This window comes from Juglans regia, unplaced genomic scaffold (assembly GCF_001411555.2).
Source record: "Juglans regia cultivar Chandler unplaced genomic scaffold, Walnut 2.0 Scaffold_661, whole genome shotgun sequence".
In the NCBI taxonomy this organism is placed as follows: domain Eukaryota; kingdom Viridiplantae; phylum Streptophyta; class Magnoliopsida; order Fagales; family Juglandaceae; genus Juglans; species Juglans regia.
The window spans coordinates 115,899-139,260 of NW_023361469.1; the positions used below are offsets into that span (position 1 = coordinate 115,899).

At 38.0% G+C, this 23,362-nt stretch overlaps 1 pseudogene; it reads left to right on the forward strand.

Moving 5' to 3' along the window:
* The first annotated feature begins 36 nt into the window (after positions 1-36).
* Positions 37-22,457, forward strand: LOC118346087 (annotated as a pseudogene).
* Positions 22,458-23,362: the final 905 nt, after the last annotated feature.

Sequence of the window (23,362 nt, forward strand, 5' to 3'; positions counted from 1 at the left end):
TTCCCATTGTGTCGCTTTGCATCAACCTATACAAAAATGGTTCACAACATCAAAAGCGCGATGAAAATTAAGAGAAAGAGCAAGGTTCAACTATCTTTCTTTCTCGATGCCTTAAATCAATCGTTTAGTTTTAATTGCCTTTTGGGTGACCTTTTCACACAACCATCCCTATCTCGTGCAGGGCTTGGACAAAAGAGATGGGTCTTCGTCTTCGTCATCTTCGATACCCTCAATGCAGGCAAAGGTGTGGCAACCAGGTGTGGAAAACTTGGAGGAAGGCAAGGAGCTTCAGTGTGACCCCTCGGCCTATAATTCCCTTCACGCCTTCCATATTGGCTGGCCCTGTCTTAGGTACAGCTAATTCTGTGTGTTTTTTCTTCAATTCATTGGTGGCCCAATTCGTATTAGCCATATGCCATGATTTCCTTGTATGTCTTTTTAGTTCCTAATTTGTAACTAGGTTGTAATGCTCCGTTCCTGGAGGTCCGGAGAGTTAGCTCTTATTCTGCAAGAACATCCCCAATAATCAGTAATAAATAAACAAAAACCTCCACAAAATACTTAACTTATTTGTTTGATCCAAAAAATCAGTATCCTTCCACATAAATACTAAATAAAAACCTCAATATAACAAATAACATCTCCACAAAGACCCAAAATAATCATAACTTGATGTACCAAAAATAACCACTAGGGGTAAAACTACTAAATATGATCCTCCAAAATACTCGTACCCTTAGCAGTCAATCATCTATGATTATCAGACTGTTCCAATACTTCATATTCTTGTTCTCCAGCTTGACCATAAAAATATCTAAAAAATGTTATGGAGATAAGGGGTGAGTTATCAACAACTCAGTAAGCAGATGACATATACTAGTGTGTAAACATGAGCATTTTCACAGAGTTTAGAATGTATAAAAAAAACATTTAAGTATCAATGTGCAAATCTCAAAAGTACATATTATCAAAAAATCAGAGCAACTTTTTGAACATTTCATATTCAAAAACCAGCTTTTCATATTCAAAGACTCATTTGGCATGTTTAACTCCCGTGGTAGGGTTGTGCATTCTACGGAAAACCAAGCAGAACATAAATCACCATGAATAACAAAGAGATTGCACTCAGAACAGAAATCCACTATTATATCTCGTGGTAGGGCCAGAGGTCACTATTGTATCCCGTGACAGGGCTAGAGGTCACTATTCTATCCCGTGATAGGGCCACATATAAGAGCAAAACAGAATCAAAATCACCATATCAGAATCAGAAACAAAGTTAGAACAGAATCAGAAAGTCATGCCAAAGGTTTTTCAGATACCACATCATATCAAAAACAGTATTGAAATTTAGATCATTCTCACATACTGAAAACAAAAGTCGAAGCATCTTTTTAATCAGTGCACAATTTTTCGTATTCTCAATATAGTTTATTTTTCAAATTTCAGAGACAGCATGACAAAAATTTAGCTCATGTCTACACAATGCATGTCAGAAATTATTTTTCCTTTTTCATGCAGATTTCATGAGTGATGCAAATAAACGACCAAGGTTGGTTTTTCCCAAGTTTTCATTTCATCACAAAATATACAAAGTTTTCAGAAGGTCAACCTCGGTCTTAATAATTTGTATAAAACCTAGCATAGAAATCCCGCTTACCTGGACTTAGCTTTTTAAAAATTTTTCTCAAAATGTCGAATAATAATTAATCGTCACCTATAAAAATAACCACGTAATTCTAATAAATTTCCAATCGAACACATATTTCAATATTTAAGCCTAAGATGCTAAAATAACCTATTTCAATTCTTCAAAAACCTAACTTCACGTAATCCTAAAATATTGGCACATTTTCTAAATTCATTAATATCCACTTAATTATAAACTCAGAATATTTTCAAAATTTCATAATAATATTAGTAATAGATACAATTATGTCGTAAAATACATATTTGGTTTACAGGCTCATTAAAACAAAACTGATTAAAGTAGGAGGGCAAATATTTCATTTGTGACACCCGGACTTAGAATTTGTATGATTGGACCATGGTTTTATTTATTTATTTATTTAGTTTTTAGGTTATCGGATTGAGTAGTGATTTATTTATTTTTTATTATTTAGCGTTTGGCCCATTAGTTGCGGATTAAGGCCGCGCCGGTTTGACTAAATCTTAGAAAACCTATCGGTTTTTGAGGTAGCTGTTTCCCCTCACCCGCACGACTCTCGTCCCAGCCGCATGCAAGTTCCTCATGCACGTCCCGCGTCCGTTTGGTTTTCATCTAGGGTTTTCTTTTCATGTTCAATTGTCTATTTATATACATACGAAGAAAGCTCACGCCGTTGCCTTCCCACGTGAAACCGTAAGCCAGACCGCCGTGAACCACTCCCACTACCAAGCCCTTCCACGCTGCAACCCGCACGACTGGCCCCTCACACGACGGAAAACACTAGCCCGAAGTAGAACCAACCACAACAAGCCTCCATCGGCAGCCTCACGTCGTGCAGATAAACCCTGAAAGAAGCCAAGACTGCTCTGTTTTTGCATCAAGAAAAAGAGTACTTTCATAGCCAGACCCTCCTTCCCTGGCACGCGTTCAGCCACTGTCCTCGACGAAAATAGCCATAACCTGGTCTTGCTAGCTATGCCCTGCACCACCTTGCTACACTGTCGCCGACTCAAACCACCACCCGCTCTCTCGATAACACCTCCATGCACACGCCGTGTGTCACTCTCCATTGCATGAATTAGTCCTTCTTTCTTTCCGGGTTCTCTTTTCTCTCTACCGCTCACTCTCCGTGTTTTCTTCCTCTCTCTCTCTCTCAGATTTCTTCTCTCTCTCTCTCTCTGAATCGCACGCCCCTCTCTCGCCTTGTACTGTCGAGATCATTTTTTTCCCTCACGAGTCACGGTGAGCCTCGTCGCACCCCTCTTTTGGTTTCCTTTTGTTGAGTTTTATGTTTGCCTATAAACAAGCAGAAACTTTGCACTCTTTGAAAATATTAGCATGAAGTTTCAAACTTTATGGTTTTGATACTCCTGGTAACTTCGAAATTGCCATCACACCTTTTGTCTTTGACTTTTCCGTAAAATACCTCAATCTTGTTTTTAAGTGTTTTTACATGTTGCTCTGTTTTCAGTTATATTGTTACGTGGGTTCAGTTTAATGGATTTTGCTTTAATGGTCTGTTTTTAATTGGTTGTGTTTTAATGAATGGACTTGGTTTTCATTATACATTAAAAGATATGATTATATTATTAATTTGAACTATTTAGTTTTCAATGGAACTCATTTTTTTTAGTGGGCCTTATTTTATGAGATTTTAAGTAGCTAGAGTATTCTATTAATCTATAGTATGTTATGGGTACTTTAGTATTTAAAAAAAAAACATCGGTATTCATTTTAGCATATTATTTATTCGATTACTCTCTTCGGTATGAATTCATTTAAGTGGCTATTGACGAAATTAGAAAGTGATAATATTTTAAGGGATAGGATAATTTTAGAAGTTTAAGAAAATAGTTTTTTTTAGCATTTCAGGTTTAAATATTGAGGTACATGTTTGATCGGAAATTTGTGGAAGTTACGTGATTATTTTATAGGTGACGATTAATATTTGTTCGGCATTTTTTAAGAAAATTCTGAAAAACTAAGAAGTCCAGGTAAGTGGGGTTCCTATGCTAGACTTTGCATTAAATAAAATGAATTGAGGTCTGTTTTGGAAAATATGCATGTTTTATTATGAAAAGAAATTTGAACTACCTCAGTTATTTGTTCTACATTACTCATGAGATTCTGTTTAAGAAGAAAGTATTTTCTGTCATGACTGGTGTAGACATGAGCTTATTTTTGACATTCTGTTTCTAAACTTTGAAAATGAGAGCGAATATGAAATTCGTGCATAAATTATGTTGTGATATGATTTTGTTTTGTTCCGAAGATTTTTGTTCAGTACTCTGTTTGGATAAGACGTGATTTCTGAAAACCTTTGGCATGACTCTCTGATTCTGAATTTGATTCTGTTTCTGTTTTGTTCAGTTACGGCCCTGCCACGGGTGATAATAGTGGCATACGGCCCAACCATAGGTTATAATAGTGGATACGGCCCAACCACGGGTTATAATAGTGGATACGGCCCAACCACGGGTTATAATAGTGAATATGGCCCAAAAACGGGTAATAATAGTAGATACGGCCCAACCACGGGTAATAATAGTGGATACGGCCCTGCCACAGGTTATAGTAGTGGTCTCTGTTTTGAGTGCACACCTTGGTGACAGTGTTTCATGTTCTGCTTGGCTATCCGCAGATGCACAACCCTACCACGGGGATTATACATGGCCTCCGTTCTGATATGATGTTCTGATGATGAGGATGATTTTTATGGTATGCCAAAGAATATTTTGAATGAAATTATTTCTAAATCTTCGCTCTGATATTTTGATAACATGTTATGCTTCCACACTCTGAAAATGAAAATGTTTTGTTCTGCATTCTGATTTCTGTAAATGCTCATGTTTATACACTGGTATATATTCTCTGCTTACTGAGTTGTTGATAACTCACCCCTTATCTCCATATATTTTTCAAATAATTTTGATGGTTCAGTTAGAGAACAAGAGTAGGAAGTTTTAGCAAGGTGTGATGATCAAAGTGGAATAAGTACCTGAGGGTACAAGAGTTTATCTGAGAGTCATTGTTAGTAAACTGATTTTATTTTTTGGTTATTTTTAATCTTATGAGTTAAGGATAATTTCGAGTTTTGGAGAGTTTTTAATTTATGTTATTGAGGTTTTCTTTATTGTCCCCTTGGAGGAACTTAGATATTTGGTTTAGTTAACTGGATTAATGTTTTATGAAATTTTCTGGACTTTATAGTTGTATTATTTAAGTTGATTTTAGGTATTAAGAGTTAACTCTCCGGACCTCCGGGAATGAGACGTTACATCATTTAATAAAAATAGACTAATTAGTATCTCTTTAAAGAGTTCAAAATAGAAATCCTACACCACTATGTACTTCTAAAAATATTAATACTTATAATATCTTTCAAATATTTATTCAATTTGTATTTAAAACAAAACTCATACAAAGTGAATTTAACATATAAAAACTACAACATGATCAACTTGTAAATATTTTGTTTAAAGCACCGGTACATTGGTTTAGCTTATAATCCCAAACATCTGTGCCCAAAATAGACTATAACCCATGCAAAAAGAAAACTCAAGCTTTTAGATTCAATGAGCATAATATTAACTCATGTTCCAAAGAAGGCAAATTGGTAAAACACCTAATATTATTTGAGTAACTGAGATTCACAAACATATGTATATTTCCTTCTTAAACTACCACAAGACAAGAAAATCAAGAGATGAGCAACGGCAAAGACTTACTCAACGGAAATCGAGAGGCAACAAGCAGCCGCATGGATTGAAGAAAGGGAAATGAAGTTGAAATGGAAAGGAAGTGGAGAAGCACGACGTGCAGGAGAAGAAAAGAGAAATGAAGAAGCCCTAAGGCTGGACCAAACGACGCCGTTTGGGGGGAGAGAAATCCCTGGGCTGGGTTGCCACGGGTTGGGTTGGGGACCAAAAGGGCTAGGCCCAAAAGGAAAAAAAATAAAACACACAAAAAGGCCCAGTCCGAAAATAGAAGGGTCCAACAAAAGAAAAAAGCACAATAAAAATAATTTAAGAGCCAAATAAAAACACTACAACTTAAAATTAATAAAACAAAATAATTAAAGTTCAACAATAAAATTATTCATTAAGGCAAAAAGCAAATTTAAATGCAAACAATAATTAATATCAAGCCAGCACATCAAAATAAATTTCACAACTTAAATATAAATGCAACCAAAAATCCGATAAATTTAAAACAAGAAAATTAATATTTAAATTAATTAAAAAAATCATTCTCAAAAATAAATACGCTAAAATGTGGGGTATTACAAGGTGGTTCATTTTTACAGCTTCGATATTGTATGCGATACACTGGGGTTGGTCCAAACGGAGTTCCCACAAACAATGTATTTCGTCGCGGGTACTCAGGTGATCGAGGTTTGTTTCATATTGCTTGTAATGTATGGCTATGGAACCAAAAATTCAGTATAATCTTTTTCATGTGTAACGTCGTTATTGATCTCTATACAGTGCAATTGCATCGGGATCGGGATTCAAATAGGTTTCCCTAATAGACGTAAGGATTATGTTACTCCAGTGTGCAATACAGATTTCCCAAGGATTACCATAGTATCAAATTTGGTTTCTGTATACAACTTAGGCACAACCTTTTATTTACAGAGGAAGACAAATTATAATACAGATCTATCTGAATATTAGGAAGAGAAATACTTCGGTTTTTTTTACCTCTTTTTTTATAGTCCTTTGTCATTTTCTCATCACATTTTGTACATTGTATGTAACACCCCGTATTTTAGTGTATTCTTTTTTTTTAATTGAAAGATTATTTGTTATTAATTTAAAATTTATTCTCTTGTTTTAAAATTGTTGGATTTTTAGTTGTGTTATTTTTATGATTTTAATTTTGTGAAAATTATTTTTGAAGTGCTTTCTCTAAATTAATTATTTTTATGCGTTTAAATTTCTTCTCAAATTAAATTAACTTGTTGTGGGGTTTAATTATTTATTTTCATTTTAATCATTACGTTTGAATTATTTTATTTTACTTGCTGTTTTAAAATCGTTTCCATTGGATTTTTTCTCTACATTTTCTCTTTCCTCTTTTCTTTTTCTTCTTTTCCTCTTTTCCTTTCTTTCTTTTTCTTTTTCTCCCCCTGCTTCCCGCGCGGACGTCTCTCTCTCTCTCTCACGCCGTGCAACCGTTCCTCACCCAGCCCGCCACCGTCGTGCCGCTGTGCACGACACCGCCCACCCCATCGTGCTCCCCATCGGCCGGCGACCTCCCCCTCCGATTTCCAGCCCCAGCCGCGCCGCCATTAGCCTCTACGCACCACACTAAGCCGCGGCATTCCTTGCGCCGCTGTGCCATCGTCGCGCCACCTCCGGCCACCATCTCTTCACCACATCATCCTCGACCTCCTAGCAACCCAATGGACCCAACCCCACCTCCGATCTGTCACCGGTGAAGCCCCACCATCAACATTTCCGCTTTGTGTGTTTTTACACTTCAACCGCCTTCTGCGCCACCACCCACGGCCAACCACCACCACCACTAGCCTCACCGACATCTCTAAGCCCTACCCTATCAATCTCGGGTCTTCGTTTGCACCCGTTCAAAAGTGAGTTTTTGAGACCCACGGCCACAGTGCATTTGGCACTGTTTTGTTGCTGCGTTGCCGCTTCTAGCACCTTCGTGATCTTTCAAAAATTATATTATAGCATTGTAAGTATTTTTCCCAAAGAACTTTTGAGATTTAAATGTATTTCTGCGCTAATTCTTATTTATTGTGATTTTGTTGGTTGTGCCGGACTGAGTCCGAGGAGTAAGGGGGGTCGTTTGGATTGGTGGTTGAGAAATTATTTTAGAAGAGAATTTAATTTTCTTTGTCCAGTACAGTTTAATTTTTGGAGGTATTAGTTTATATTTTCTGTTATGGAGTTGTGAATGGGAAGAAGTGTGCTTTGTATAGTATTGTTGGTTAAACTGTTAGTAATTGTTTGGGACTGCGAACTGTTGGAATAAGTGTGAGTTATTGGAATTTGAATTGGCATTGGTCTTGATGCTTGTATTGGACAATACTGAGATTGGTATAGAATATTTTGGGTCGAAGTGTGGGCTGTCCAGATTGTTATTTGGTTGTTTGAGTTGGATTAAACTTGCTGAATTATGGTCTAGAAATTGGGTCTTAACTTGTCTAAGATCAATTTTGTGTTGTTGGACTTTAATATTTAGTTTATATTATTTTTATGAATAGGTGACGAGACAGATAGAGACCGTATTCAAGTCATAGTTAATGCACTGCAGGAGTCAGGTAAGCGGGGTTCCTATGCTAGGCCTTACATGAATTATTTTTGTGGTGAAATGAGAACTTGGAAAAAACAAAACCAACCTCGGTCGTTTATTTGCATACTCATGAAATCTGTACGAAAAAGAGAAAAATATGTTTTGACATGCATTGTGTAGACATGAGCTAAATTTTGTCATGTGGTTTCTGAAATCTGGAAAAAAAGAGCGATATTGAGAATATGAAAAGTTGTGCATTTATTTAGAAAGATGTTATGGCTTTTGTATCCAGTGTGTGTAAACTGTCTGATTCTGTTTTGGTACTATGTATTATTTTGATATAACATCTGAAAACCTTTGGCATGGTGTATTGGTTTTCGTATCTGACTCTGTCTCTTCTTTGCTCTGCTCTGCTCTGCTCTGCTCTGCTCTGTTATGCTCTGCTCTGTTTGGGTTGGTACCAACTTCTCTGTCTCTGAGTGCACCCACTTTGGAAACAAAGTGGTTTTATTGTGGTCTTTCCTGTGTGCACACTCGGGGCTCCGAGAAGAATAAAGGAAAGATTTCACCTCTGTCTCTGCCTGGTTTGGCCACTGGGGTTAGCACAACCCTACCACGGGGTTGAAACATGGTCTCTGCTATGTTTGATGCTCTGTTTTGATCTGATGATGATACTCAGTTTATGTTATGCTAAAGTATTATGGGCTTTATGTGTCTTAAAACCATCGCTCTGTTACTTTTGAAAATATGTTCTGCTCAGCATGATAACTCTGGAAAATGTTTTGTTCTGCATGTAATACTTTGTAAATGCTCATGTTTGCACGCTAGCATATGATTTCTGCTTACTGAGTTGTGATAACTCACCCCCTATCATGATAATATTTTTCAGATGATGTGGAGAGTCCAAATGAGGACCTGGATTAGATTGGTGAACGTGTTTAAGCTGAGGAAATGTGGTTGGAAGAAGGACTTCTGATGTTCTTAGTTTTAATGTCTTTGAGTTTTAATTATATGTTTGGGTTTAGTAGGACCTATGGTTTTATCAGTTTGGTATGTTACAATTACCAGGAGATTTTGGATCCTTTGATTTATTATTATTGCATTAAAGTTTGTGTGGAGTTTGTAATGAGATTATTTAGAAGATATGAGATTGATTTCACTTATGAAGTCTTTGGAGATTATCCTTTGGATGTGTTGGGAGAAATGTTTATAAGTGACAGGTAATAATTCTCCAAGCCACCCGGGTTTGGGGCGTTACATTGTATCTCTACATCATGGTTCTTCTGCAGGCAGAGAGCTTCTTGGAACTCTACTTATCAAGAAAAGAAAGCTTCTTCGAACTCTCTTGGAATATTTAAAATATCCAACATCACAGGGAAAAGACGTGAGCTAGTGCCTTCCAAACCTGCAGATGGAAACTCTGATATGGAGAGTGACTGTAGTGATAGTGACAAGGATGATGAGGATGTGGAGCTTGGTGGATCTGGGAGTCCGAGTTTGCAGGCAACATCTTGTTTCTTATCACATTTTGCTAATTTCACAAAAACAGAGATCCAAATTGCTTGCTCCTTCCATTATCTATTTAAACTTTTCATTTATCTCGTTTGCTTTTCCAATTGCGTAAGGTAGCTCATGAAGGATGTATAAATCGTATACGTGCCATGGCACAAAATCCACATATATGCGCATCTTGGGCAGATAATGGTCACGTGCAGTTTATAATTCATGCCTTTCTGTCTTGTTGTCCATGTAGCATATGACGTTATGGAATGTGATAATATGTCTTCAGTTTCTGGAATTTTTCGGTGGTTTTGGGGGTAGTTTTTCGGTGGTAGCGACCGAAAAAGATCTCCTATCGAGTACTCGAATAAAAATGAGATTTAACACTTGTCTTAGAAATTATTATGACATTTTACTTATCAAAAACAATTATGGCACGATTAATCCAGGTACGTGTGAACTTGAAATTTGATTTTCCAGATACAGATTACAATAAAAATGATAATGCTCTATACGTAGGGACTTCAGCTCTCATCTGAATGCTTTAGCAGAAATATCAGAAACACAAGGTGCCCAGGGGGCTTCATCAGATTTCAATCAGGCCCCATTAGTTAAGTTTAAGCACAAAGATGAAGGCTATGCTATAGACTGGAATCCTATTGTTCCGGGAAGGCTTGTATCTGGTACTGTTAGACTGGAACCTTAATTACTAGTTGTTTAACGCATTTAGCATGGTCTAACGCTTTGATAATGTATCTGGTACCGTTCTTCATGCCTACATCTGATGCAACATGGAATGTGGATACCCAACCATTTATTGGTCATACTGCGAGTGTCGAGGACTTACAAGTATATAGTTAACCCATGAATCTATCGTTGTTTGGGTTTTCCTATATGCAGTTGAATCTTGTGCTTTGAGCAGAGCCGTTTTCCTTTATTTCTTCAAACTTGTAACCATTCTTGTTCCATCTCTTCTGTAACGCCTCAAACCCGGATGGCCTGGAGAATTACTATCTGTCACTTAAGAACATGTTTTCCAACACAACTAAAATGAAACTCCGAAAACCTTATTAGCAAAACTCAATCACATATATTCTAAATAACCACATTGAAAACTCCACAAAATCATTACCGCAGCAAAATAAACTAAAGAGTCCATAATCTCCCGGTAGTCATAACAAACCAAACTAATAATTTTATAAGTCTTCTTAAACCCAAGATATAATTAAATCTAAAAGAGATTAAAACTAAAGGATATCAGAATTCCTTCTTCTAACATCATATCCTCAGCTTAATCATGCTCACTAATCTAATCCAAGTCCTCAGTTGGACTATCCACATCATCAAAAAAATATTATAATGATAACGGATGAGTTATCAACAATTCAGTAAGCAAAAGACATATGCTAGCGTGCAAACATGAGTATTTACAAAGTATAGCATGCAGAACAAAATATTTTACAGTGTTATCATGCAAAACAGAACATATTTTCAAAAGTAACAAAGCTACGATTTTAAGACAAGTAAAAACCCACAGTATTTTGGCATAACATAAACTGAGCATCATCATCAAATGTAAACAGAGCATCTTATAGAGCAGAGACCATGTTTCACCCCGTGGTAAGGTTGTGCTATTCTCGGTGACCAAACCGGGCAGAGACAGATGTGAAATCTTTCCCTTATTCTTCTCGAAGTCCCGAGTGTACACACAGGAAATACCACAATAAAATCACTTTGTTTCCAAAGTGGGTATACTAAGAGACAGAGAAGTTGGTACCAACCCAAACAGAGCAGAGCAGAGACAGAGTCAGATACAAAATCACTACACCATGCCAAAGGTTTTCAGATGCCATATCAAAATAAAACAGAGTACCAAAACATAATCAGGTCATTCTTAGATACTGAAAACAAAATTCGGAGCATCTTTCTAAATAAATGCATAATTTTTCAAAATTCCCAAATATCGCCCTTTTTCAGATTTCAGAGACATCATAACAAAATTTAGTTCATGTCTACACAATGCATGTCAGAAAATAATTTTCCTTTTCCACACAGATTTCATGAATATGCAAATAAACGACCGAGGTTGGTTTTGTTTTTTTCCAAGTTCTCATTTCATCACAAAATATGCAAAATTTTCAGAAAATCAACTTCAGTCTCAAAAATTCATGTAAAGCCTAGCATAGGAACCCCATTTACCTGACTCGTGCAACGTATTATCTAGGTCTTGAGTTCGACCTCTAAAAATCTCGTCACCTATTGATAGAAACAAAATATATACACCGAGTATTAAACGACAAATGGCATAACTTCCATCTAATAATTAAAACCCAAAATCCCAAACCATATAATAGCAACAACAACTCACTAAGACAACCATATAGTAAATTGGACAGCCCGCATTTCAACCCAAAGTACCGTATACTATACTTAGTATTGTCCAATACAAGCATCAAAACCAATGTCAACTCAACTCATCAATAAATCACACTTATTTCAGCAGCTCATAATCCCAAGCAATCGCCAACAATTTAACCAAGACGACACTACACACTGCACGTTTCTCTCCGTTCACAACTCCACAACAGAAAAATCCTAACACTTCTAGATATTAATTGGCACCCAACAAACTCCCTTCTAATTATTTCTAAAACACCAAACCAACAAACCAAAATTTATAAAATACACAACGAAGTGAAAAACTTATGATGAAGGCTCAATGTTTATGTGAAACTGAGTAGAACTTCAAACTCACAGCACTACGACAAACACAAGGCGCACCGAATGAAAAACCACCAAAACGCAGGACCACTGAAATAGATCTCGGCAACCAGTTAAATATTTGTTTTCCACCCAACAACGTAGCACTAGAAATTAGCTAGAACATCACGCAGGTGAGTGAGTGTGAGAACTGGAAAAGAGAGAATAAACTCAGAATATGTGTGTGGCGTTTGTGAAACCAAGAGGATCTCCCTTCGCGCAACAAGGCTCGGCGTCACTCACTGAGATTGTACACTTCATAGACGGGAGAGAGAGCAAGAGAGAACCGAGCGTGAGTAAGTGACTATGAGGAACACAGTGAAAGCAAGAAAAAGAAAACCACTAAACGCATTTGCCCTACCTGCAATCTCCACGGAAAACGCAAAGAAAAGAAAAACAGAGTAAGAGAGAGGGAGAAGGAGATACTTGTAGGTAGCAAAAATATCACCGAATGTAAGAGGAAGAGCTACGTCTTGAAGATAGAAAAACTAGCTGCATAAAATAAAATAGAGGTACACGCGAGGGAGAGGGACACGTTAATCTGCAAAGATGGTGGAATGCAACTGGGTGAGAAACCGAATTGAGGGAAAAGGAAAAAATGGAGGAAATTAAGGGCATGCGATTCAGACTCACAAAACCAATCAAACGAAAGGAAAGAGATGAAATCGGGAAGTGAATGTGGGTTACGTGTGAGAGTGGCGTTTGAACGAGGGAAACCTAGGAAACAAAAGAAATCGAAAGAGAAAGAGGGGGAGAAGGAATCGAGGGGAGGAGGGGGAGGAAAAGAGAAGTTGAGGAAGAAGATACTTACCCCCAAAATGGCACCGTTCGCACATCTCCGAGGAAAAGGGCTGGTCCCTGTAGCACGATCTGGGGCTCACAAATAAAAAGAAAAATTGGGCCTTACATCCTCCTCCCCTAACAAAACATTTCGTCCTCGGAATTTGCTACAAGCTATAAGAATTCTCTTCAAACAGGTGAGGATACTTAACTCGCATCTGTTCCTCGAATTCCCAAGATGCTTCGCTGATAGCATGATTATTCCATAGTACTTTAACCAAAGGGATAGTTCGAGTCCGTAACACTTGCTCTTTCCTGTCCAAAATCCGCACTAGTTCCTCGATGTAGGTCATATCCTCTTGAATATAAAGGGGTTCATGATCTATAACGTGGGTGGGGTCATGGATGTACTTTCTCAACATAGACACATGGAACACGTTATGCACTCCCGAGAATGCCGATGGTAGAGCCACCCTGTACGCCACTGGTCCAATCTGATCAAGAATCTCAAACGGTCCAATATATCTAGGGCTCAACATACCCTTCTTTCTGAATCTCATAACTCCTTTTATCGGTGCAATCCTAAAAAATACCTTATCTCCAACCTCAAACTCTAACTGGCGGCGGCGTTTATCTGCATAACTCTCTTGTCGGCTTTGAGCTGCTTTCATTCCAGCCCGAATAGTATCTATCTTCTCAGTGGTCTGCTGAATAATCTCTGGCCCTATAACTTTCCTTTCACCTACTTCATCCCAATACAATGGAGATCTACATGTTCTGCTGTACAAAACCTCATAGGGTGCCATCCCAATGCTACCCTGGAAACTATTATTATAAGCGAACTCAACCAATGGCAAATGTCGCATCCAAGTTCCCTTAAACTCCATCACACACGCCCTCAACATGTCTTCTAAAATCTAAATAGTCCTTTCTGGTTGTCCATCTGTCTGAGGGTGAAAAACAGTACTGAAACTTAGCTTAGTACCCATTGCCTCTTGTAAGCTTCTCCAGAACCTAGAAGTAAAACAAGGATCTCTATCCGACATAATGGATACCGATACTCCATGCAACCTCACTATCACCCGCATATACAGCTCAACTAGTTTCTCTAGTTTATAAGAAACTTTAATGGGCATAAAACGGGCGGTCTTCGTTAAGCGATCTACAATCACCCATATAGCATCTTGTCCGCTTAAGGTCCTTGGTAAACCTATCACGAAGTCCATGGAGATATGCTCCCACTTCCTCTCTGGGGTGGCTGTAATAACCCTGCAGGTCTCTGATGCTCCGCCTTCACTTGTTGGCAAGTTAGGCATTGTTCTACAAATTTAGCAATTTCTCTTTTCATGTCATTCCACCAAAAAGACTCTCTCAAATCCCGATACATCTTGGTACTCCCTGTGTGAACAGTGTACAAAGAACGGTGTGCCTTTTCAAGAATTACCCTCTGTAGTTCATCATCAGTAGTTATGCATACTCTACCTCTAAACCTCAAAACTCCATCCTCAGAAATGCTAAAATCAGGTTTGTCCCCGTTCCTGACTTCTTCCACTAGTTTCACCAACCCTAAGTCCACTTTCTGAGCAGCTTTAATTCTACCTATCAAGGCAGGTTGAACTACTAAACTGGCCATGAAAGCATTTGTATCAGTAGCAATGTCTTCAATACTGGCTCTTTCTAAGTCCATTAACAACCTATGCTGAGTGGTAATGGCTGCAACTGTTAGTCCCATTGACTTCCTACTTTGAGCGTCGGCTACAACATTAGCTTTGCCTGGGTGATAATTGATGGTGCAATCATAATCCTTGATCAACTCAAGTCATCTCTTTTGCCTCATATTTAATTCTTTTTGCATAAAGAAATATTTCAAACTCTTGTGATCCGTATAAATTTCGCACTTTTTCCCATACAAATAGAGTCTCTAAAGCTTAACTGCAAAAATGATTGCCGCAAATTCCAGTTCATGTGTGGGATAATTTTGCTCATACACTTTCAGTTGGCGTGAGGCGTAAGCTATAACCTTCCCATGTTGCATCAGTACACACCCCAATCCAAGCCTAGATGCATCACTATAGACAACAAATCCACCTCTAGCTGTGGGAACTGTTAACACTGGAGCTGTCACTAATCTCTGTTTCAACTCCTGAAAGCTTTCTTCACACTTTGTTGTCCATTCAAACTTATTATTTTTCCTGGTGAGTGTAGTGAGAGGAACTGCTATCCTGGAAAACCCATCAATGAATCAACGGTAATAACCCGCCAATCCCAAGAAGCTTCTAACCTCATGAACATTCTTCGGTGCCAACCAATTAACCACTGCTTCCACTTTTCCTGGATCCACTGAAATGCCATCTTTCGAAACTACATGTCCCAGAAATGTGATTGAATCAAGCCAAAATTCACACTTCTTCAACTTAGCAAACAACTGCTTGTCTCTGAGTGTCCCAAGTACCAACTTCAAATGTTCTTCATGCTCGGTCTTGCTTTTGGAGTACATCAGTATATCATCAATAAAAACCACCACAAATTTATCTAAAAATTCATGAAACACCCGATTCATCAAATCCATGAATACTGTTGGGTGTTAGTCAGGCCAAAAGGCATGACCAAAAACTCATAATGGCCATACCGAGTCCTGAACGCTGTCTTAGCCATGTCTTCTACCTTGATCTTCAATTGATGGTAACTTGATCGAAGATCAATCTTTGAAAATGCCTGAGCTCCCTGAAGCTGATCAAACAAATCTTATATACGGGGTAGCAGGTACGTATTCTTTATAGTCACCAGATTAAGTTCCCTGTAATCGATACACATTCTCATCGATCCATCCTTCTTCTTCACAAAGAGGACTGGAGCTCCCCAAGGTGATACATTGGGCCTGATGAAACCCTTGTCCAACAAATCTTGGAATTGCTCCTTGAGTTCCACTAGTTCAGACGGCGCCATACGGTATGGTGCTTTCGAAAGGGGTCCTGTGCCTGGGACTAGTTTAATCGCAAACTCTACCTCCCGCTCGGGTGGAAGTCCAGATAAATCTTATGGAAAAACCTCTCGATATTCACTCACAACAGGTATTTGTTCCAACTTCAACTCTTCCTTTGGTGCTTCAACCACACAGGCTAAGAATCCCTGACAACCATCATGTAACAATTTTCCAACCTGAATGGCAGATATGATGGGTGGAACCAACCTTACTTTCAACCCTGTGAACCGAAATTCACTTTCTTTTGGGGGTCTGAAAACCACTTCTTTTTTTAAAACAATCAATACTAGCATGGTAAGAAGCCAGCCAATCCATACCCAAAATCACATCAAACCCAACCATGTGGAACACTATTAAATCTGCTGGCATCAGTCTTCCCTCTATAGATAGAGGGCATCCCTGTAGAAACTCACTACAGACTACTAAATTTCCCATTGGGGTCACGACCACTAACTTGTGCTTCAACCTTTTAGTTTCTAAAGTGCAAAATCTAGAGTAAGTCGTGGAAACAGAAGAATGTGTCGCTCCTGAGTCAAATAACACAATAGCATTATTAGAAAACAAAGAAAGAGTACCTGTGACCACAAACAGTCTTATGCATGAACCAAAAATATTCAAAGTCTTAACCAAAACCAACAAACAAAAAAAATGCTAAAATAAAATAAAATCCTTAAAACAAAACAAAGGAGTCATACCAATGATCACATCATTCCTATCCTTAACCTCTCTAGGTGTTAATGCAAAAACTCTTGCAAGCGCAGTAGGACGTAGGTTGCTGCCTCGTGTTGGAACTTCACTTCTTTGAGGTGGCGGTATGGTCGCCTTGTTGCTACCCAATTGCATTGGCCAGTCCTTGATGTAGTGTCCTGATTTGCCACAACGAAAACACGATCCTGCCCCTTTTCTGCACTCTCCGGAGTGCACTTGATTGCATGTCCTACACTGATAGGGTTGTTGGTTACCCTGAACCGGCCTTTTTCCCGAGCTACTACCTTCATTCCTCTTTTTCCACGGTCCCTGGTCCATGCCAGAATGGTACCCAGTAGGAGTAGTCCTTTTCCTTTGTTCATGTAATGCAGTGCTTCTTTGGAGGGTTCTTTCAAAAACTGTGGCCTTTCACCATTTCTGAGAAATTCCGAATCTAAAAACCCACCACACTCATACAGTTTCTCATTCAGTCCTTGCTCAAATTTGCGCACCTTCTTTTCCTCATCGAGAATCAGATAAGTAGCAAAATAGGATAACTCAGTAAACCTAGCTGCATACTGATGTACCGTCATTGTTCCCTGAACCAAGGTGGCAAATTCCATAGCCTTATCCTCACGGAAAGAGCTAGGGAAGAAGCGCTCAAGAAAGATCTGTTTGAAATGCAGCCAACTGACTATCTCAGTCCCCTCTGCTTCTCTGATAGTTTTTTCAGAGACCCTTCACCTCTTTGCTTCCCCAGTAAGCTTGAATGTGGCGTACGCCACCTTTTGCTCATCTGTACAGGTTAAGACCCGCAAAATCTCCTCAATGTCATGAATCCAATCCTCCGCCAGACTTGGATCGCCTCTTCCATCAAATAAAGGAGGGTGCATTCGATTGAATTGCTCTATGGTACAGCCCCCTTCATTATAGTTACGATGGCGACCCGAAGGATTCTGCACAAGGTCATCAATTAATTGATGTGTAGCTGCTCGTAGTACTTCGGAAGCACTCAGGTTTGCTTCCCTCTCATTCTCATTTGCATTTAGATCCGACATGCTTCGTTCTCTAAGACGAGGTGGCATTCTGACCAAATAACTTGAATTTTTAATAATCGTTTCAAAAATTAGAGTTTATATGAACATAAAAATTTAGTGATATTTGTAAAAACAAAACATATATATTATATTTCAAAATTATAAGGATACCCATAAAAGAGAGGAAAGAAGTACACATAACTGTAGTAATAATCAATTTCCCAAAATCTATTACTTTACCCTATCTAACTATTTAAGAAGACTCCGTAATTAAACTAAACCCTAATCAACATGAACTTAGTTCATAGACCTGTGAAATACCACATCTCAAAACCATTCCTAAAACCTGCGAATTCTAAGACTTCCAACATCTACAATATTCAACCCTATAGTTCGCTTCACTATCATAATAAATCTGAAAATGATTTCTTAAACACTATCTACACTTTGAAATCTTACATACTATAGTCTGCAGAACCTCAAACCTGGCTCTGATACCAAATGTAACGCCCCAAATACGAGTGGCCTGGAGAATTACTACCTGTCACTTAAGAACATGTTTTCCAACACAACTAAAATGAAACTCCAAAAACTTTTTTAGCAAAACTCAATCTCATGTATTCTAAATAACCACATTGAAAACTCCACAAAGTCATTACCGTAGCAAAATAAACTAAAAAGCCCACAATCTCCCGGTAGTCATAACAAACCAAACTAATAATTTCATAAGTGTTCTTAAACCCATGATATAATTAAATCTAAAAGACATTAAAACTAAAGGACATCAGAATTCCTTCTTCTAACATCATCTTCTCAACTTAATCATGCTCACCAATCTAATCCAGGTCCTCAGTTGGACTCTCCACATCATCTGAAAAATATTATAATGATAGGGGGTGAGTTATCAACAACTTAGTAAGCAGATGACATATATTAGCATGCAAATATGAGCATTTACAAAGCATAGCATGCATAACAAAATAATTTTCAGTGTTATCATGCAGAACAAAATATTCACCCCCGTGGTAGGCATGTGCTATCACCGGTGGCCAAACCGGGCAGAGACAGAGGTGAAATCTTTCCTTTATTCTTCTTGGAGCCCCGAGTGTGCACACAGAAAAGATCACAATAAAACCACTTTATTTCTAAAGTGGGTGCACTAAGAGACAGAGAAGTTGGTACCAACCCAAACAGAGCAGAGCAGAGACAGAGTCAGATACAAAATCAGTAAACCATACCAAAGGTTTTCAGATGCCATATCAAAATAAAACAGAGTACCAAAACATAATCAGGTCATTCTTACATACTGAAAACAAAAGTCGGAGCATCTTTCTAAATAAATGCACAATTTTTCAGAATTCTCAAATATCACTCTTTTTCATATTTCAGAGACATCATAACAAAATTTAGTTCATGTCTACACAATGCATGTTAGAAAATAATTTTCCCTTTCCACACAGATTTCATGAGTATGCAAATAAACGACCGAGGTTGGTTTTGTTTCTCCCAAGTTCTCATTTCATCACAAAATATGGAAAGTTTTCAGAAAATCAACCGCAGTCTCAATAATTCATGTAAAGCCTAGCATAGAAACCCCACTTACCTGACTCCTGCAATGTATTATCTATGTCTTGAATTCGACCTCTAAAAATCTCGTTACCTATTGATAGAAACAAAATATATACATCGAGTATTAAACAACGAATGGCATAACTTCCATGTAATAATTAAAACCCAAAATCCCAAACCATATAATAGCAACAACAACTCACTAAGACAACCATATAGCAAATTGGACAGCCATCATTTCAACCCAAAGTACCATATACTATTCTTAATATTGTCCAATACAACCATTAAAATCAATGTCAACTCAACTCATCAATAAATCACACTTATTTCAGCAGCTCATAATCCCAAGCAATCGCCAACAATTTATCCAAGACGACACTACACACTGCACATTTCTCTGCGTTCACAACTCCACAACAGAAAAATCCCAACACTTCTAGATGTTAATCGGCACCCAACAAACACCCTTCTAATTATTTCTAAAACACCAAACCAACAAACCAAAATTTATAAAATACACGACGAAGTGAAAAACTTACAATGAAGGCTCAATGTTTATGTGAAACCGTGTAGAACTTTGAACTCACAGCACTACGACAATTACAAGGCGCACCGAATGAAAAACCACCAAAATGCGGGACCACTGAAGTAGCTCCCGGCAACCAGTCAAATATTTGTTTTCCACCCAACAACGTAGCACTAGAAATTAGTTAGAACATCACGCAGGTGAGTGAGTGTGAGAACTGGAAAAGAGAGAATAAACTCAGAATATGTGTGTGGCGTTTGTGAAACCAAGAGGATCTCCCTTCGCGCAACAAGGCTCGGCGTCACTCACTGAGATTGTACACTTCACAGACAGGAGAGAGAGGAAGAGAGAACTGAGTGTGAGTCAGTGACTAAGAGGAACACAGTGAAAGCAAGAAAAAGAAAACCACTAAATGCATTTGCCCTACCTGCAATCTCCGAGCAAAACGCAGAGAAAAGAAAAACAGAGTAAGAGTGTGGGAGAAGGAGATACCTGTAGGTAGCAAAAATATCACCAAATGGAAGAGGAAGAGATGCGTCTTGAAGATAGAAAAACTAGTTGCAGAAAATAAAATAGAGGTAAACGCGAGGGAGAGGGACACGTTAATCTGCAAAGATGGTGGAATGCAACCGAGTGAGAAACCAAATTGAGGGAAAAGGAAAAAATGGAGGAAATTAAGGGCATACGATTCGGACTCACGAAACCAACCAAACGGAAAGAAAGAGATGAAATCGGGAAGTGAATGTGGGTTACGTGTGAGAGAGGCATTTGAACGAGGGAAACCCAGGAAACAAAAGAAACCAAAAGAGAAAGAGGGCGAGATGCAAATTGGGGGGGGGGGGAAGAGAAGTTGAGGAAGAAGATACTTACCCCCAAAACAGCGTCGTTCACACACCTCCAAGGAAAAGGGTTGGGCCCTCCAACACGATCCAGGGTTCACAAATAAAAAGAAAAACTAGGCCTTACATCTTCTCCTGTAGTGGAGCCCTACAGAACCTCATGTGTTTGCCTCTTGTTCCATGGATGGGACTATTGCAATATGGGATGCCCGTTTAGGGAAGTCAGCAGCAGCATCTTTCAAGGCTCATAATGCAGATGTGAATGTCGTATCGTGGAACAGGTTGCTAATAGTTCTAGTTGTTGCTCTATTAGAAAATCCTTACGTCCATGCATATTTATGTGGTGATCAGTCTTGGCGCTTCCTTGATTCTAATTAGGCTGGCTAGCTATATATTGGCATCTGCCAGTGATGACGAGACAATTTCTATTCGTGACCTCAGACTATATGATCTGAGGTATGGATATTCCATCATATTTTCTGAAACAATATATGATCTATAATAAATTATCAGGTTAAGGGCCATTGTTAGAATAGTATGTCTTCAATCTTATTGCTTTCACTCTTCTGCATTGATTGTATAACTTATATTGTGACTTTCATGTATTCAGATTGGTCACACACAATTACTACAATCCCTATTTAAAAAAAGTTGGTTAACTAACAAAAGAAAGGTGGAACCAGCTGCATTCTTCAATGAAAGTACTTTGCCTCTTTAACCCCAAGGGGTTGGCCCAAGTGGTGAAAGACTTGTTTTTGGGATATCACTCCCTTCAAGATCCAAGGTTCAACTCCTCATGGGTGTAAACAATCCATTGGGGCCACACCCCCTGATGTAAAACTAGCGATTTAACCAATTCCATGTAGGGAAACTTTTCAGGGTGTGCTGCATGTGATTGGGGTCTACTCTACAGGGATAGGTCTGAAGGGCCTTGCCTTAGAGAGGTTCCCCAACATCAAAAAAAAAAAAAAAAAAAAAAGAGGAAAAGAAAGTGCTTTGCCTCTTTAGTATGCATTGTATGATACTTGAGACTGCTAAAAAGGGGGGATAAGGCACTTTGTGTTTTTCCCCTTTGTGTTTTATATGTGTATTATGTTCCTACATACACATGTATACATTTTTTGCAGTCAAAGAAATGGTTGATCTCCCTCTCTCTCTCTACCTCCCTTTCTTTTTCTTATGCTAGAAAAGGATTGTAGGTTATGAAATGGGTTTCTTGATGTCGATAATGCTGATGTTAAATGTGATTTTTTTGTGAGCTTGACGGAGATTTTGTAGTGGTACATTTTGAATACCATAAACACCCTATCACGTCCATTGAGTGGAGTCCACATGAAGCCTCTACTTTGTCTATTTCATCATCCGACAATTAGCTAACGTAAGTGATACACATGATAGATTGGGTTGGTGCATAAATAAGATGTGGTCAATCAAATATATATATTTATTTTTGATCGCTTGGCTTCATTGCGTAGAATATGGGACCTTTCCTTAGAAAAGGATGACGAAGTGGAGGCAGAGTTCAGAGCTAAAACAAAAGAGCAAGTAAATGCCCCTAAAGATCTACCTCCACAACTTCTGTTTGTTCATCAGGTAACCCACTCCACTTCTCTTTTATCCGAACTTTCCTCTTAGTGAGATGATGGATTTAGAAATTTCTCTATTGATTGAACTCAGTGTGTTAACTCAGCAATGCTTTGACTTTAAACAGGGTCAAAAAGACTTGAAAGAAATACATTGGCATTCACAGATTCCAGGAATGGTCGTATCTACTGCAGCAGATGGTTTCAACATCCTGATGCCTTCTAACATACAAACTACCCTTCCCTCAGATGGTTGTTGAAACTCGCAAATGATCTGTTGTTATTCTTCCTGCACCAAATTGATATATATATATATATATATATATATTTATATATGTTTTTATAGCATCAATGGGATGGCATGCAGCAACTGTATGTTAGCATGTGGCGTTGAATCCATTCATAATTAGTTTTTTTTTCTTTTGAGTATATTACCAACCCCTTGACCCCTCCCAGTACCTTGTTAAAATTTGCAGTTGCTCCCAAAAGTTTTTGCGAAAGATGTTGCTTAAATTTTGTAAGGTCTTGCCATGCCATTCAAAAAAATTATGAAAAATGGGATAAATTTGTTTTTCATTGACCGAAACATTTACTATAATTACTCTACTAGAAATAAAATCAAGAATAGAAGCACAAAAATCAAATTTTCGGTATGAATCAAAACCCTACCCGACCGACCCAGCTCAAAATAATCTGACTGAAATGAAACAGGCTGGAAATCAGAACGGTATCGGTTTGGATCAGGTATTACTCGATTCCTGACTCACCTCCAAAATTGTCTCAATTTTTGTTAAAATGGCATCATTTAGCTCTTATTTTTAAATTTAAAAAAAAAACATTCTATGAAAAAATTATATTCAAATACATTTTTAACTTTATAATATTTTTATTTTTTTTCCAAAACCTAATCAAACATCTTAACTCAAACTATTTCACTATTATTCACAAACTATTTCACTATTATTTACATATATTTTTATATATTCTCAATATCCAAAAGGGTCCCAAGTGTTCCTCCTATAAAATCTACGGTTTCATTTTGATAAATGTTGAAATCGTAGGTGGACCACTATATACGGATTTTTGTACATCTCAATGTTCGCGATCCATAAATTAGACTTGCGATTGCTATGGATTTTTGTACTTCCCAATTCATTTTAATGCA